The following is a 17919-nucleotide window of genomic DNA, read 5'->3' on the forward strand; positions in this document are numbered from 1 at the left end:
TTTAGGTGTACCGTAGTTATTCCTGCCTTCTCTGTTGACAGTCTGAATATCCAAAGTTGCCAATCAGGGCCATGAAACTCTCTGCGGCCCTCATTTTCTTCCCATCCGCCAGAATCCATCACTCACGGCACAATGGGACAAAGGGGGGCCGTACCGCTGGAGGGTAGTGGGTCTGTTGGGGAGGGTGGTGTGTGAGGTGTATGGGACAGGGTGTTACGGTGGAACTACCCCATTCTCTGGTTTCCAGAAGGGTTAATGACGGCTTGAATGGTTTTCAGCCCCTTCTTCTGAGCTCACGTTATAGCTGGAGATAGGGCTCCTATTGTTGCCTTGTGTCAAAGTGCACTGTGGACAATGCGGACCACAAAGTTCAGGGCTTACCTCTCATGGCCCGAAAGGAACCTATCAGTTTTTCATGTGCAATGGGGTGTGCTGGCACTCCAGGTCTGCTCAATGCACTCTTTGATTCTGCTTTGGGTCGCGGGGACAAAGGGAGAGAAAGTGAGTGTGCGTGTGGGAGGAGACGGGGATTAGGGCCGGCATCAATCTTTAACCTGTGCACCGGGGACACCAAACACAGCTGACGGTGGGTCACACGGCTCTGTCCGCCTCCAGTGCCACAGTGGGTTAACAAATTTTAGCTTTACTCATTAGCTTTGTCCAGTTGCATTCTTCGAGTCAAACATGGTTCAAAGGCCCTTCCTGCTTGGACTGGTATCACTTGGGGACCTCAGTCTCCCCCTTGTATGTGTTTCGTGCTGCACATTTGCACAGTATAAGCGAATTTTGTACTTTACCAGAATTTTCTGACATTATTCCCCAGATATGATACCCTCTCTTCTGGTAGAAGAAAAAATAAACACCACACCAGATGTTCTTAACCATCTACATCTGCTTTTATCCAGGTTTGGTGAACGATGAATCCCACCGGATCATAAGTAATCTAATAATTTTATGTTCCTCAAATTGGTTTTTTCCTTATCTTAGTGCTCTTGAACCCTCGAAAAATGCTTTCCCACCTAAGAAAAGAGCAAAAAAATGATAAAAGGGATTCCCGGAAATCAATACGTACCAACAAAATATGAACAAATCTTGGATCCAAACAAAGTGTGTGTATAGCCTCTTGCATTAGGCCCATAGTCACATTATCAATCTCATCATCTTTGAGATTTCTGTCATCTGATTGATTTAAGCTTGCTTTTTCTGCTAACAAGCAAGATTAAAAACGTATTTTTAATTGTTGATAATTGATGCTTGACTAGGAAAGAAGCAGAAAAAAGGTGCAATAATCTACCACAAATTACTGATTTGCACAGTGTTAATGTTATGCACAACCTCTGTGTTTTTTAAGATATTGTAGGTACTTTTCAGTGGAATATTTAATTGACAAATGACGGATTTAGCAGATTAGCACTGAATTAAGATCACAGACGACATTTGCAGTTATTACAAATTATTAGAGTTCCCTAGCTAATACTAGTCCAGTGTGAATAGAGCTAAAGACTGGCCCAAACACATGCTGAAACACGAAGCTAATGATGAATTAGATTTGTCCTGAAGTGCTCTGGCAAAATTTAGGCAAACTGCTTTGTGAGAATATCTTTGTTTCTTTCTTTTCTTTCTTTTTTTTTTTTTTGAGATCTGCCATAGTTGGCAATTCTCCAAATATCCTTTCTATGAAGCCATACGTCTGCTTTAAAACACTGACTGGCATTGAAGCTCTCAGATATAACAATCAGTCTGCAGCCTTTGCTGTGCTTAATCAAATCCGCATGGTAATAAATTTTACACTGCAAGGCCCATTACTTCTAATTGGGCCCTAATTTTGCAAATATATATCATGAGTGACATGGGTTAGCCAGGGTTGTTAGACATTTTAGGTAAAGGTGAGACTGAGTAATTGAGGGTCTTTTGGCTGATGCATCGTAGTCCCATCAGAATTTTATACTGCCATCTTCTCTTGTAGGGTTGAAGCCGCAAAAAATGAGCCCAAAGAAATGCCCCTTTGTGTGGCACGTACCTACTTGCAGGAGTTTTATTTCCAGTTAATGATCCTCATTTAGTTTTTCCTGCCCCCATCAACCACAGCGTGCTGACATTCCTTAACGTCTATAGCTATGCCCTTTAATTTCTGATAAGTGCAAATTGTTCGTGCTGTTCTATGGCCGTGCCAAGTTTAAAGTGTTTTGACAGACTAGTTTTTACAAGCCGTAGCCAAGATTGATGGGGGCTCTAAACCCATTCAACCAGCTCAAGAATCTATGCAAGGTCTGTCTTTGGGTTGAAGCACAGGTGATAACCGCTCACAATCCATCAACTATTAATTACAGTTTATTCTTTTTCAAGAATGTAACTTTAAATTTATGTAGGGTAAAGTCAGGTAATATTGAACAACAGATTAAATGGGGCAAATGAGATATTACATCTTCGGCTGTTCAGATTTTACCAGCCGATCACCAAACGTGATTTATTGTTGTTACAAATTTACTTTAATTTAAACATCAGTTATTTTGATTGGTCTGAGATAACTAGGATGGGCAGAACAAAGAGATTATTGAAACAATCAACCTGCCACATGGCTTACCTTGGAAGTTATTGGACAAGTGATTACCTGTCCAATAATTTCCAAGGTAAGCCATGTGGCAGGTTGATTGTTTCAATTCAATTCAATTTAACTGTTTTTGTTTCTTGTTGGCGATAAGAGTGCAATAGCTAAAACCATAATAACAACATAAATGGTTGTAGGATGTGGCATTTAAATATAAGTTTGACTTAGGATCAAAATATTTTCACAAGTCACTTTAGTTTTTTTCCACGTTTTCACAGACGAGGATGCAAACTGTAACTGGGACTTGACTGGTGCACGGTGGCATACACCTGCCAGGAGGTACTTCTAGTTCTGAAGAGAAACCGGCATGGTTTTAGTCTACCAGGTGCCAGAAAAACTCAAGTTATCTTAATGTGTGCCTCCCTGTCATATTGACGTTTTAAGTATTTTTGTCACTTAAAAATATTAAAGATAATGCAGAGAGTCCATGTTAGCCACAAAAGTCAACAATAAAAAATCGTTGCACACTAGCAAGCACAAATGTCAGTCCCATTTTACCTAAACATGTAATCCGAGTGAGGTTGGGGTTGTTGATGTGTCTGAAGGTCCAAAGGTTATAAAGTATTTTACTTGGCAAGATATTTTCTTCATAAAAATACTGCAGAGATCCATAACAAGTTCTAAAAGTAACTCTTAAGGTAGTCTTCAGAGTCCTTTTCCCTGTAATCTACCAAAAAAGTGTCCCAAATTACCTGACTTAACCTTAGCTTTTACTTAATTGGCAATCAACAAGCAACAGTCACTCTCAAGAGTAATTGCAGGTTGAAGTGGCAATATTTCTCAGAAACAAAACTGTATTGTTAACTGCTGCACAAAGTAAAGGCTCTAATGTGGCTCACTGTGTGTGATTTACTGCGTATGAAAGCACTTTCCCTCTTCGCTCCAGGAGCACAGAGGATGTTGAAAAGAGTGAAAAATTGTTAGCAAATGGTGTTAGTTGAAAAATTAGTCCATTAGGTCTAATCAATCTGCCATTATCCTCTTTTAACTGGCAATTTAGTGGGCAAAGGGCTGCCTTGGTGTGAGAGGAAACCTAATGCTATTGTCTCTTTTATAATTCCATCTTTCCTGAAAAGAACCCAAAAGCTTCATTGGAGTCACCAGCAGGCCCATCCTTTAACAGGCAAACAGCCCAATTATGTCCCTTCTTACTGAGCAGGATGGCTAATTGGTAGCAGTGGAAGTATAGACCTGAGGAGGAGGCGGAGGAGGGCAGAAAAGAGCTTTTTACAGCGAATGTTTCTTGTGAATGGGGACTCCTCTCCCCCTCACCCTTCCTCATTCCCACTGGCAAAGACAATGTGTTTTTACAACAGCTCATTAATGACAGAATGACTGATTTGATGGTACTTTGAAAGGAAGCCGGGTCTCATTGTTGAGCCACTGTCTCCAGTGGAAAGTTGGTTCATTTTGAGGTGATTGTTGTGGATTAGGGCACTTGCGGCCTCTCAAAGTGGGGGATAACCTCTTTCATTCTGCTTACTCGCATTAGCATCCAAATGTCCCAAATGTCCCCTGAGTGATTTACTGGATTTCTCGAAAGAAATAAACTGTAATTTGCATTTGACTTGTGGGCACTCTTAACTCCAGTACAGCTGTGAGTGTGTGCTGTGAATGTTACCTGATTTTTATAGCCTTAATTTCTGAGCAATTAAACACACTACAGGCTAAAATACAACTCTCACAGGCTTTCACGATTTCTTTCAAAATAAGCTGAAAATTTAGCAAATGCTAAAATGTGGCAATCAAAAATGAGTGTTTTATCTGCACATTATTTTTGTGATTATTTACGTGTTTACTGATGAATATTGGAAGCCTCGAAACATTATCATGCTGCCCTTTATCCTCTGCTATGCGTGAGCCTGGAGGGGGTTATGCGTTTGATTTGTGTGTTTTTATATGTTCACACAAGCTAATCTCACAAACTACTGGAACAATCAGCCTAATATTTGTGTGCACATTTAAGACTGTATAGTGAAGGATCTCTTACGGTTGCGGTGATTCATAATTGTTGAAAAAGTTGTTTTATTGACTGTTTTTATACTGTCATTGACTGTTAGTAGGAGCCACATTTTTTACTCCACTACAAAACTTAACCAAATTTTGGCCTTCATCATGGCTCCAGCAGGATATTTAGTTAAATGGTTCTGTTTTGAATGTGTTTATCATTGATAAATCCTACTTTGTTGTTAAAACTGTTCAAAGTCCAGTTATTAATGACATGGATCAAAAAATTTTGGCTGTTCAGATGCAGTCAATCATCATAATGCTATTGTTTCTATATTTTACGTACGGTGTCTGTTAGCGGGTATAGACAGGCTGTGTATTTTTAAAATTTTTGGGAGGTATCTGAAACATCCTGCAGCACGTCTACAAGAATTGTCTAGATGGCCAAATCTGTCTGGGCAGTCACGTTGCGGCGATCTGCGCTCTACTGACTGCACTTTTATAAGTGTATTTTTCTTGGATCTTCATATGTGGATTTGTATTGGTCTCATGTCTTTAGCTGGGCCGTTGTGGGGTGCTTGTCCTTTTCAGCCACCGTACTTATCCTTAAATGACCCCACTGTCTTGCCATCACAGAAATATATCCCACCATACATGCATACAAAATGTTCTTATTCTTGGAAGTTTATATTTTATGCGTATTTAGGGAAAAAAATACCTTGAGCTGCTGGGCTTAAAGGATGAAACTATCTAAGTATATTAAAGTGTCTTTTTTAATTCACTGGCCTTTTTATCTTGTTATCTGTGGTTTAGTTTTATTTCTTGCCTTTGCAAATGTGACTGAATTCTCAATATGGTTTTCTGTATAAATAAAATTTAGCAGTGAAAACATTTTAATGCAGTTTTTAATTAAATTTAATCTCAATCAGATATAGAAAAAAATCATTTCAGGCCTGCTGTGCTGCTCTCTGAAAATGTTGGTACTACAAATTTGTCCTTATTTGACATCAGACGCTGGTGTTTTAACACTAAAGGGGGCAGCCTGCAGATCTAAAGGAGGTAAAGTGACCTCTCCGTGGTGGTTATCTCAGGGTCTCGACATGTGGAAGCGGGACTCAGCTGGTGCCCACAGCCAGATGACAGAGATGAGGTGACAAGACAGGAACCAAACGGCCCTGCTGTCCACCTGCCGCCTTTCGAACTCACCCCGGTACCAGGGCGCTCCTGCTGAGCGGCACCATGGCAACCAAAGAGCTCCCCGCTGATTGGCCAAGCTGTTACAAATTAGCACATCAGACAGCTTCATAGAGTCATTAGCATATAAAGAGGTGAGCTGAGAGCACAGAGGTGAGATCATTTGGGGCTTCCCCCCGCAGTGCCCCTGGTCGTCTATAATGACCACCGAGCACCTTCACTTGGTCCCTGAACACGGACAACAAGGTGCTCGCTCTGTCACTCATTTGTCACTCCTGCCTGCGGGCTATGGAGGGTCACCAGGGAGAGAGGGGCAGTGTCTAGGAGGGTATAGTCAGGGCCTGTGGGATCAGCTGGGAGACAGTGCCCCGGGGCAGAGAGAGGGCAAAGAGTGCAACATCAGCAACATCGTCACATCACTTTCACCCTCATCATCAACCATTAGCCTTATCGCTGACCTTCCCTCTCCTCACTTCTCATTATATCCTTATGCCAGTTCCACATTTTCCACCTCTTCCTGCTGTATGTGCGTGCCTACAGCAGTGATACTCAACTTGATACTCAAAAATCGTGATTCACACTGGGAATTATTTTTGTACTTTTAGTATACATAAGGTGCCAGAGTGCATAAAATAGAGATTATTTATTAAAAAAGTCCCAGTGGATGATCCCCCGCACGAAGGTCCCAGCTAAGCCCGTAATGTAAAAAATCCTATAAAATGTTCTGAAGTCCTGGAAACATCTTAAATCCTACAAGCAACTTAAAATCATAGCAGTGTATCCTTGAAACGCCCTAGAACCTTAGAAACGTCATAAAATCCTTGAAATGTCCTAAAAACTGGGAAAAGTCCTTAAATCCTAGAAACATACTACAATTCAAGAAATGTCATAAAACCCCAGAAACCTTCTAAAATCCTAGGAACATCCCAAAACCCATGTCATCAAATTCAAGCATTGTCCCAAAAGCCTCGAAATGTCCTAAATTCCTGGAAACATCCTAAAATTCTAGAAACTTTATAAAATCCTAGAAACACATACGGGGCTGCTGCAACTGGCCCCTGGCCTCCTGTCATTTTGCAAAAGTGGCCCCTATGCAAAGCAAGTTGAGTATCCCTGGCCTGCAGTGACAGATGCAGAGCGACCTCCTATAAAAACGCTCTGGCGGGCTTACATTTTAACTACTGTACTCAGGGTCCAAAGGTCAAACAGTAGGCAGTCAATGGGCGGCAGAAGGATCAATTCTTATCATCAGCCTAAATGAGACGGGACATCATTAAAAGCTAGTTTCTGTTAATGAGAAGCACTTCCCAGGGTCCCATCACATTTACCATTAGCTCAATAGTGAATGAACCAAGAGCTCCTATTGATTACACACAACTGAAGAACATGAGCGGCAGCAACGACTCCTAATCCTGTCCGTAGTGATTCTCTGTGATTGTGTTGAGGGCTTATCAATCATAGTTGCCATAGCAGAAAAAACTTACCCCTTTATTCTGCGACATGTCTTTTATTTTATGGAGAAAGCATCACTTTTGTCTATTCTATATGAAAAGCTGGCAGACATTCAAAGATGTATCAAAGTTGTATCTCACTTGTGCAATACTACACTGCCCCACATTCTCTGGTGGTACTTCTCTGTTTCCGTAAGCTTTCAAAAAACGTGCACAATGGACTCAATATATGACTGCGTATGTATCTAACATTGAGCATAAATGAGTGCTGACATCTGCTAATTGCCAAAAAAAAACAGTGCCAAGTAGCATGGAAACTCCTCCAGTCAAAGATACCTGCATTTTGTCCCTCTTGTATTCAGATTTAGAGAAAAATGACTATTTGTATAGATTTACTCACAGCTAATCTTCAGTTTAACGCGATGCGTGATTGGCTCACTACTGATGCAGCTACAACCCATTCAGTCTGTGTTGTGTTGAAGTTAAGCAAGGAGTATTTGGCAGTCTGTAGTTCATCGAGCTAAGATGCCACCAATGACACTATACTGTAGTGTCTGATTAAAACAACTGCATAAAATGCAGATGGATTATTTCATGAAAAACCGTGAATATGAGCAACATGATAAACATGGAGAAAACTTCAGGGAGAGCTGCACTGCATTCGCAAGTCCATAAAAAAGGCACCACATGAAGTAGGGTTGTATTATTATGACTGAAATGATAATCTTGATTATTTTGATCAATATTGAGATCACAATTTTGTATCATGATTATTCATTGATTATAGGGACAAAATATTTTAATGACAGTTTCACATTTAAATAAACAAACCAGTGCTTTCACTTTCGTGTTGTGTTACATTCCAGTTAAAATACGAATATTTGCATCAAAATCAGTCTTTTAAGAAGGTTTTTCTTCACCTAAACGTATTGCATGTCCTGTGAATAGATAAACGTTGCTGTATTTTTGATGTTTTAATTTTTTTCTTTTTTACAGTGGTGATGGCGTCACTGTCATAGATGTCTGAGTTGACGCTGGACAAGGACGGGGATTCGGTGAGTTGACATTGTAGATGTTATTCTTTGTGGTCTTCATGCTTTCATCTTTATGCCGATTGTGATGTTTTGACATGTGTTTTAACAAGTTAGTTGTGTTGCTTTGCGGCGCAGACACAAATGTACTCTGCTGAATCTGAAAGACTTCCAAACAACAGATAATAATGCTGGTTTCAGATAATTTCTGTTTTATGCCTCTGCACATGCAACATTCAGCAGCTCTTCAGAAGTGGGGGCTGACTGTAAGTTTAGGAAGCGCTTCATTTGGCATGCTGTGGAGTCCTCTCTGTGAGGAGCATTTATTTTAAACATCAATACAACAGTCATACTCATGTAAAATTGTGGGAAGCCAAAAGCATGATATGTATTAATATTCAATTTATTGTGCAGCCTTGAAATGAAGTACTTAATTTTTTATCTGTATCAGTTCAAGGGTACTGGTCTGTGATTTATTTTAATTTTTTTTAATAATACTGAGCCTTAACGCTTTCTGTATGTGCGCATGATCATTACAAAGGACGTCCTTGTAAAAGACAGTTCTTGTGTCATAACATTAAATCAAAGGTTAGACAAATCTAATATATTTCAAATACTCCTTTTATCTACCTTCAATTTCTTTATGTAATTTCCCTCACTGACTTTGAGGAATGACATAATATTTGCTGTCAGATGCCATCCTTTTGTGCGTCTCGATCCTAATGATTTCTTTAATTACAAGCCTGTGAGACGCAGCAGCCACAGAACAATAGCCCTCAGTGACGGCGCCTCCCATGGTGCAATTAGCTCTCTATACAGCGTCCTGGTGTGTCCTGCAGCTTTCACCTGAGACTAATGATTCTGTAATCCATTATCACTCCTTCAGCTCTCACATCCCTTCTTGTCCTTCGCAATCCCATCCTCCCTCGCAACTTGATTAACAACCTCCCCTTTTTTTGGTGAAAAACCCCCTTTTTATCCCCAATCCATCCTCTGAGTCTAAAACATTTCACTGTGTTTTCTCAGCGCCTTGTTTACTTCCTGTAGCAGGATCCTTCATCCTGAGTGCCGAGTCCACCCCAGGGCTCCACAGCGAACTCTTTCAAGTGTTTCAAGTAGTGTAGGGCACTGAGCTCCCTCTTCAACGCTCTCCTCCTTTTGTCGGGGCGATGTTTATCTCCTTTTTTCTTCTCTGAGCGCTACACTCGCCAGCAGAGAAAGTATCATGTTCTCTCAAGGACACTTGTTTTCTATTTGGTGAGGAATGTTTCTCTTGACTCCTCACCCTTCACCAGAAGCTGTTTGCATATCTGAATACAGAGAGATCCTTTCAACTTGGCCATAGTAGCCGAGAGACAGACAAAATCAGAGGAATTCAAGAGGAAGAGGAGGATGTTTTTGGAATGGATGCCACAAGGGAATAGTAACAGTTAACATCGAATCATTTCCATTATCCAAGAGTACTTAACAAGCCACAACAGAGGATTCCTCAATAGAGGGCCTCTCATTTTTAAAGTGCTTAGCGATGAGTGGTTTGCGAGAGTATTTAATCTCCCATACTGCTGAATATGCTGTATTATAATCACTAGCAGTTAAAATCACTTCTCCAAAACATACAGCCAATACTCTGTTCTTCTTTCTTAAATCACCCCCATTTTTATATCCTTTTAAACAGAGATTGCACTATAGGGCTGCTACAGAGTCCCTTCTCCATGCATTTTTACGCAGTATCAAACAACAATCGTTCATCTCCAATGTGAGATTTTAGACAACATGCTGGCATCATAGAATCAAAAAATGGGGGACATAACGCAACAGCATCTGTCTCTGTCTATAATATACTCGCTGGCAGTACTTTCTAAACAATAGCAATGGCATAATATGACAATAGCAATCATTTACCTGTCCTTGTTACATGGTTTGACATATGATCTTGTCTTATGCTTGGAGGACAACGAGCTCTTGGACCTCTTGTTTTCCCAATTTATGGAAATTTAAGGCCCCTTTTCTTCTTCTTTGAGTTGACTATTAAGTGCTATCCGCTGCTTTTTAAATCCTGTTTCATTTTTAACAATAATTTCAGGTCATTTTTGTCATCATCCTTTATTAATTTCTTGCAAATTTTGGGAAGTTTTTTAAATCAAGTTGATCATTGCCTTTTTTCTCATTTTTGAAAGAAATCAAACCAATTTGCTCTGGTTTCAAACTGTGAAACAGCTTTAGAGATGTGTCTGAATGTAGCACAAGAAAACTGATGCTGAACTAGGTTTTTCAGGGTTAAAATATCCCTGCATACATGCACTAATTTTGGTGAAAAAGGGCGAACTAAAGGCAAGACAACTCCGTCCTCCCATTCTGCGATTGTACCTTTCATACAGATCGGTGAGGCGGCATAACGGCGTGAAATTCACGCCTTGAATGGCCAGTGTAAAAGGAGCTTTTCAGGCCTCCATTGTAGCAGTCCCCTTCATCACCCCTCCTCAGTGACCCCTCAAAGTGAAGGAGGAAGTCTCCAGATGGTTTAGCACTTGTCAGGGTGACTGCGGTGACCCCAGATGCTGTCCAGATGCAGGTCAGCCGCAGGGTTCAGGACGCTGTCCGAGTGACTTACAGCTTGCTGTAAAAAGCCACCGCTGACAGAAAGGAGACTCTAAAGTCCACCTTGCAGAATGAGCCAAATGTGCATGAAACGCCTTGGAGATTGAGTTCCTTGTTATTGTGTTTAGTTTTCCTCTAACTCGTTTTTGAGAAAGTTGACACTTTAGTCTGTCACAAGAGGTTCTGCTCTGGATCAGTGGAAACGATTTAATGTTTCCAAATGTTGCTGAATTATTGCTCCCTGTCAGCGAAGAAAAACACTGCTACAAATATCCTCGTGTTAACACCTCCAGTGTGTTTTGGTGGCACTTTGCTGTCTGTGCCAAATATTGTGGACCATTAACTTTTGAAGCAGAGCAAATTACCTTTCTGCAAGCACTCGGAGAAACCCAAAGTCACTTTCATGTATGATTAAGACACTTTAAGCAGAATGTAATCAGTTTTTGTTTGGCCGTCGATTTAATATGACTGCTGAATCTCCCGGTGAAGCGCAATTAGCTCCAGTGAAGTGATCAAATGACGCATTAAAGGACTGATGCCCGGCGAGCGGGTGCAGAGATGCAAAAGAAATCGGCAGCATCCACTTTGCTTTAAAACACGTTATGTGCTTATGTTTTTCTTTCCTAATTAACCGGGGGTTCTTTCAATGGTCCCACAGTGCCCAGTGACTGGACTAATAGAAATAAAGGCTCTCTAATGGACTGAGGGCAGACTATATTATTTTGCCCTTCACACTAGCCCCCGGAACACCCCCCAGTCGAGCCACGGCCCATTCTTTAAACAACAGCCGTAAAAGCCAATGAACCGTAGGAATATGTTTGCCATATGGCCTTTGATTGTTAGGGGGAGAAATAGAAGGAGAAGGCAAGAAAGCATAAAGGGGCTGAGTGGTGTGTTGAAGGGGGGGGTGTCCTCAAAATTCCCAGTGCTGCACGAGGCTGCAGAAAAGCCTGTGTGAGTGGTGGCAGTGTGAACATTATCCAGACGTACGTACGTGTGTGTGTGTGTGTGTGTGTGTGTGTGTGATTTACAGCGCTGAACTGCAAGTGCAACAGTGTTTCAGGGGCTGAGGGCTGAGGGGTTTTATGCAGGCTCAGAGGGTCAGGCCAACAGAGGGCTGCACAAACCAACAGTCCTTTGCAGACCACTTCAGGTTTTGCACACTTATAGATGCAGACGCACATGCAGACTGTGGCCCATCAACATGTCTCCTTGATAAATGATCCTCTGTTAGATTTTTTAAAAGGAAAACTTAAACGTGAAACTTATATCCTGAAACTTCAGCATGGGCCTGTGTGTTTGTGCATGTTTGTGTGTGTATTTTATCACTCAATTTAACCCATTGATGTAACATTCCAGTGTATAATCCTATAGACTTTTATCATTTTTAATTATTTTATAATTTATATAGGCTGTGGGGATGTAAATATTACCTTGTGAAGCCACTAACATGATTCTATCTTTTTAACGATGTACAGTTTTGCGTTTGAACTGTTCGGTCATCATCTACCACCAAATATTTTTCAAATGAAGTAAATAGGGTTCTTCTAATGAGTTTTTCATTGTTGATAAATCTGTCAATTATTTTCTTAATTAATCTGTGAGTTTCTTCTTCTATAAAATGCCAGATTTTTTTAAAGTGTCCCAAAGCGAAAATAATGTCCCCAGTTGTTTTGTTTCATCCATAACCCAAGGATATTCGGTTACCGTCATAGAGGAGTAAAGAATCAGAAAATATTCATTTAAGAAGCTGGAATCAGAGAATTTTTTTCTCTTTAAGAAAAATTCAAATGAATTAATAAATTAGTTGGTCAATTATTTAAATAGCTTATTATCTGCCCACTTTCCAAAATTCCATTGGTTTAAAGCTGTAGTTGGTAACTTATATAGAAATAGATTTTTGTCATGTTTGCTTGAACTTTCACTAAATCAACACATTAGCACATGAGACAGATAGTCTGACAAAACTCCTCGTACTTCTAATGGCATTTGCCATAATCTATCACGGACTGAGGAAAACAACCATTCAGAGTGGAGCAGTCAATCACGCCATGAACTTCAACTGTCAAACTGCAGTGATGAACAAATATGAGTCAAGACTTTGTTACTGCATTGCCTATTATTTACCTAAAGTGTTTTCAGGAACATATTTCTGTGAAATCTTCAGCTGTAAAATGTGAGCCGTTTGCCGTGTTTAAAACATTTGAGCTGAAAGAAAACACCACCAACCGGCTGGAGCAAAACGTTCTTATTTTACACCTTAACAGTGCTCTAAAATATGTTTCTGAAAACACTTGAAGCGGGAAATAATGCAGTGACAGAATCTTGACACATATTAGCTGCATTAGAGACTCCACGGCTCTGACTGGTGGGATGAGGAACATGTGTTTTTGTCATAGTCCTTTGTCCCGAAAAAGGTTACCCACTGTATCTTTAATAATTTGTCTATTTTATTAAAGAAATAATCATCAGATCATCGAAATATAATCAAAATAACGGTTTGTTGAAGCCCCACTGTTCATTAAAATTGTTACAGCAAACGTAAAAAAATAATATAATACCAAATATGGGCAAAATTCAGACATAAATACCACTGTAAAGCAAGGTTATTTATTTACTTACTAAGATGGTGCATATTAAATCAAAACATCATTTGCATTTTCTTATTGGTTTCTGAGTTAAAAGATTAAAATAATTCACTGTATTCTGCGGTTAATATTTCTTTCTGCATATATAATAGTGTTTAGGGATATTTGTGTGGAACTGATATCAGATTGGACTTCACAGAGTTTAATTTTAATGCGCTGGTGTGTGAAGCTTGTGGCTTGTGTACTGCATGCATGCAGAGTACACTATATATTTCCTCTTTGTTCTGTTTCCATGAATGCATAATACAGTACGGCTGGATATTCATGCCCCTGCGTCCTGTCTTATCTTCCCCCGACCCTGCTCCTTTGTCCTGGGATTCCTCAGCTTTCCCGGCTACACGGGCACTTACCAGTCCGACAGTCCCCTCGCTATCAGCCGGGCCCCGCTATCTCCTGATGGGCCACGGCTGACACTCCATTGAGAGCAGATTACAGCCTCCGTCTTTGTTCCACTAATCACCCTGTCTCTACTCCATGTACATGAATGGTGATTTCAGGACATGCAAAAGCTGGGAAAGTAGCTGACTAATTAGGTTTACTAATCACAGTTTCATTAGCCTTTAGGTCTGAATCTCTGTGTTTCTAAGGACAGAAAGATTTTTTTTTCTTTTTTGGAGCCTTTTCAGCTCAATTATTCAAAAGGAAAGTGATATCATAATTAGGAGCTGCATATGTGCCTTTCAGAGCTGTAAATAAATCATTTGGGTATTCATCTCAGGGTGTCCTTTAAGAGCTTGAGGACATGCTTTGTGTTGGTGGCTGAGACAGTTTTTTCACTGCAGAAGAAAGAAGAGATTTCACACAGACAATGTCCAGATAGTGGCAGCAAAGCTCATGCTTGGCACTGAAGCAAACGCTTCGAAAACAGGATACAAAGTGTTATTATGTACAATTTTAGTATAATTTTAGCTGTTTTTCTTAGCTAGAGAGGCTGCTGAAATACTCTCAACTGCATGACAAGACACTACACCAGAGATACTCGGCTTGCTTTGTTTAGGGGCCACTTTTGCAAAATGACAGGAGACCAGGGGTCAGTCACAGCAGCCCCATACATGTTTCTAGGACTTTAAGACATTTCCAGGACTTCAGGATGTTTTGAGAATTTTTGAGGATATTAGAGCATTTCTTGTAATAGATAAAGACCCAGTTGTGGTTGATGTACCTGAAACCTGTACTTCTAACCTATACTGTAAAAGTACAGATATCTTACCAGTAAATGACTAAATGCTGGTGACAAAAAAGCCAGCAGTCACATTTTTTTTGAGAATTACAAATCATTATGTTAGGTGCTTACATCTCACATAGACCACCTTTAAAAAGAGCACACTTTACATTTGAAGAAAAACAAATCCAGTTTTAAATCCTTCGTCCGTCTACTTTTTCCCTCCTCCCGCCCTCCCTCCCTTTCCTATGTTGCAGTAAGTAGCTAAGATGCTTAGGGGAAATGTAGCGGAGTAAAAGTGAAAGTTCACAGAAATATAAAAACTAAAGTAAAGTAGGCTTCAGGTACTCCCATTAATTACTCTAATGAAGTATTATTACTTTGTTACATCACACCTCTGCAAAAACCTATAGACTGACATGCATAAACCGTCAAAAATATTTCTACAGTTAACTGATTAACGGTTAATCCCTGACATCCTATTGTGTACAAACACTTGTTAGAGTCTTTTTGTGTGTGTGTGTGCACGTGCATGTATGTGTGCATGTGCACTATAGTATTGTGGAATGAATAGATTGTAAAATAAAATAATAACCCCCCCATGAATGGGGCTCTCAAAGTTTTAAATGCAGCACAGCTCCAAATTACTTGGCTGCTGTGTGCCCCATTCCCATAGGAGGCCCCGTTATTGCCCGGGGAATTTATGATGCTTCATCGACACCATTCAGAGAGCTTTTACTGCCGTCCATCCGACCAGTATGAAGCTTTACTGGACCTCATGAGAGCCATCTGCGTGTCTCTGTCTATCCGTCTGTCTGCAGAGATTAAACGCAGCAGCCTGATGCCAGCCCTGAAACTTTCTTGCAGTTTTGCAACCATTTACCACTTGCAACCACTTACCATGCCATCGTAATTATAGCATTTAATACTCACACCATGCACAAAGTCACACTGCCTGTGTTATTTGCTCCATATAGAGCTGAGAGATTCCTGTCGCGCCCCTTCCAGAGCGGGTTTCATTGAAATGAAAATCCAGAGCAGGCACATGCTTTGACTGTGTTGTGTGGCAGGAGGCCATCGTGCTGGTCATTTATGCAACAACACATATGATCCATACTGGGTGTGTTTATGCTGCAGATGTTGTGCTGTCAAAAACAGTGATTAAATTTAAATTTGCCCTTATTCTGAAAAAGACAATGTTCCTTGTAAGCTGTTAACATACGTAGCTGTATTCCACTAATATTCTGGTTTACATGCAGCCATGCATACTCTGATTGACGTGCCCTAACATCTTACATTACATCAAAATATGGAAAAGTGGAACACCTCAAGTAGCTTTTTCCAAAATATGTATATGCATTTTTTTCTGTAACATAATGTTAAATATAATATAATATAATATTTATGAGTCTAGTTTTATGGATTTTTTTTTTTTTTTCTGCGGGGGGATAATTTTCTAATAACCTCGCCTGTTTTTTAAAACTAATTTTCAGGTCACCTTTTACTAATTTATTGCAATTTGTGGGACATTTCTTGCCAAGTTGGTCATTGCCTTTTCTTCTTTTTTACTCAAAGAAATCAAACTACGGTTCAAAGGGTTAAGTTAAAACAACTAGTTTCTTGCTACAGTGTTGGGATAGTTTATCATACTGCTCAAACCTATACTGTAGGCTTGACATATCATGCATGCTGATGACTTCTATTATCGTCAGCTCAGGTTTTAATTCATTTATTTTTACACAAATTCTGTCGTAAACCGAAAACCCCGGACAGGAAGACAGGGACAAAATATGCTGTTTACTAAACCTGTATTAAATTCAGACTATTGTTTCATTGGGAATAAAAGTAGAATATTGGAATGCATGTAAATGTAGGTGCTGATCTCTGAAGAAAACCTCCAGTCTCAAATATTTGTGTCTCGTCAAAGTGTTACAAGTGCTGCTTCAGTTTCATGAGGCAGAAAAGGAGCCATTTTGTTGGCAGTCGTATGTTAACCGATGTTCCCCAGCTGCTGAAGGTGCACTCGCTGATGTTAAACCACATTTAAAGACGGAGAGACGCACTTCCACTCCACTGCCTGCGCTAAATCCACCACAAAGCTCCCGTCCATCTTCTCTGCTCTTTCATAGCATAAAATGATTAGGCGCTCAGTGCGAGTGCATGTCGGTGGAAGTGATTTTGATGTATGGCACAGGCTGAAGTTGATTTAGTCCGTGAGTACATCAGCTGCCAATCTTGGCTTTATTTCCTGAGCGTGATGGACGCCCGCAGGGTCAGGGGTCGGGTATGTGTGGCGCTGACCTTGGCCCGGTATTGACCTTGGAAATCGGTTGGTATGGTGGGTGTTAGCAAGTGTGTGTAGGCTCAAAACGGCTGTTCTTTTGCACATGACAAATGAATGGATGTGTCATCAGGGAAAAAGAAAAAAAAAAAAACACACTGTGTCCACTTTGACCTCACGAACTGCGCTCCAGGGAAAGTTAGGACCCAGAATTGCTCATGGGGTTGCGGCCCGGCCCCCAGCGGCCAGGGATCATGTTCCGAAATAACCTCCAGACATCCTCTGGGATTTATGGACCCGCTCGACCAGAAGTACACCTCGGATCAGGGTCAACTTTGATGGGATGTAGGCAAGTACTGGTGGAAGCGAGAGCGGGGCTGCACATGTGACGCATGCTTGCGTGTGAACATGCTAGTGTGTTTATGCCTGCGCTAAAGTGTAAGAGGTCAGATCTCCGTGTGATCTGACCAGCTAATCTAAATCTAATCTTAGCCAGCTGCACGTCCTCTTGCTCCCTTCATCCCCATCTCCCTCTTTCTTCTCCAGCTGAGGGAGAAAATTATTAAAGCTACAAATTACCAAGACCCAGAGGTTCTTCCACTGGTGGTGATGGCAAGCAGATGGCAGCACGACCAGGAGAGACGGAGACGTTTTTCCCCAGCCCCAACCCCTCGCGTAAAGCGGCATTTGCATTTCATGAGCCTTAATTGCGTCTGTTGCCCTCCTCCCCACCGGCTCTGCGATTTTGTGCCTGTCACCGCGCACCCCTGCACCCCTTTGGTGGAGCTGTGATAGATTAAGGTGGACCTTCTGTTTGCACCCCCCTCAATGTGTTCCAGAAATTAGAAAATATTATCTCCCAGTAGGCTCGGACTGAAAAAAAGGGGGTGCAGGAGGTGACGGTGACATTGGGTGGGATGGGACAAGACAGGGGGAGTTTTTAAGGCATTAATGGGAAAAGCGATTGTTTTAAAAGCTTGTCCTTGACCCTCTGATGGC

Source organism: Plectropomus leopardus, chromosome 19, assembly GCF_008729295.1.
Source record: "Plectropomus leopardus isolate mb chromosome 19, YSFRI_Pleo_2.0, whole genome shotgun sequence".
NCBI lineage: Eukaryota > Metazoa > Chordata > Actinopteri > Perciformes > Serranidae > Plectropomus > Plectropomus leopardus.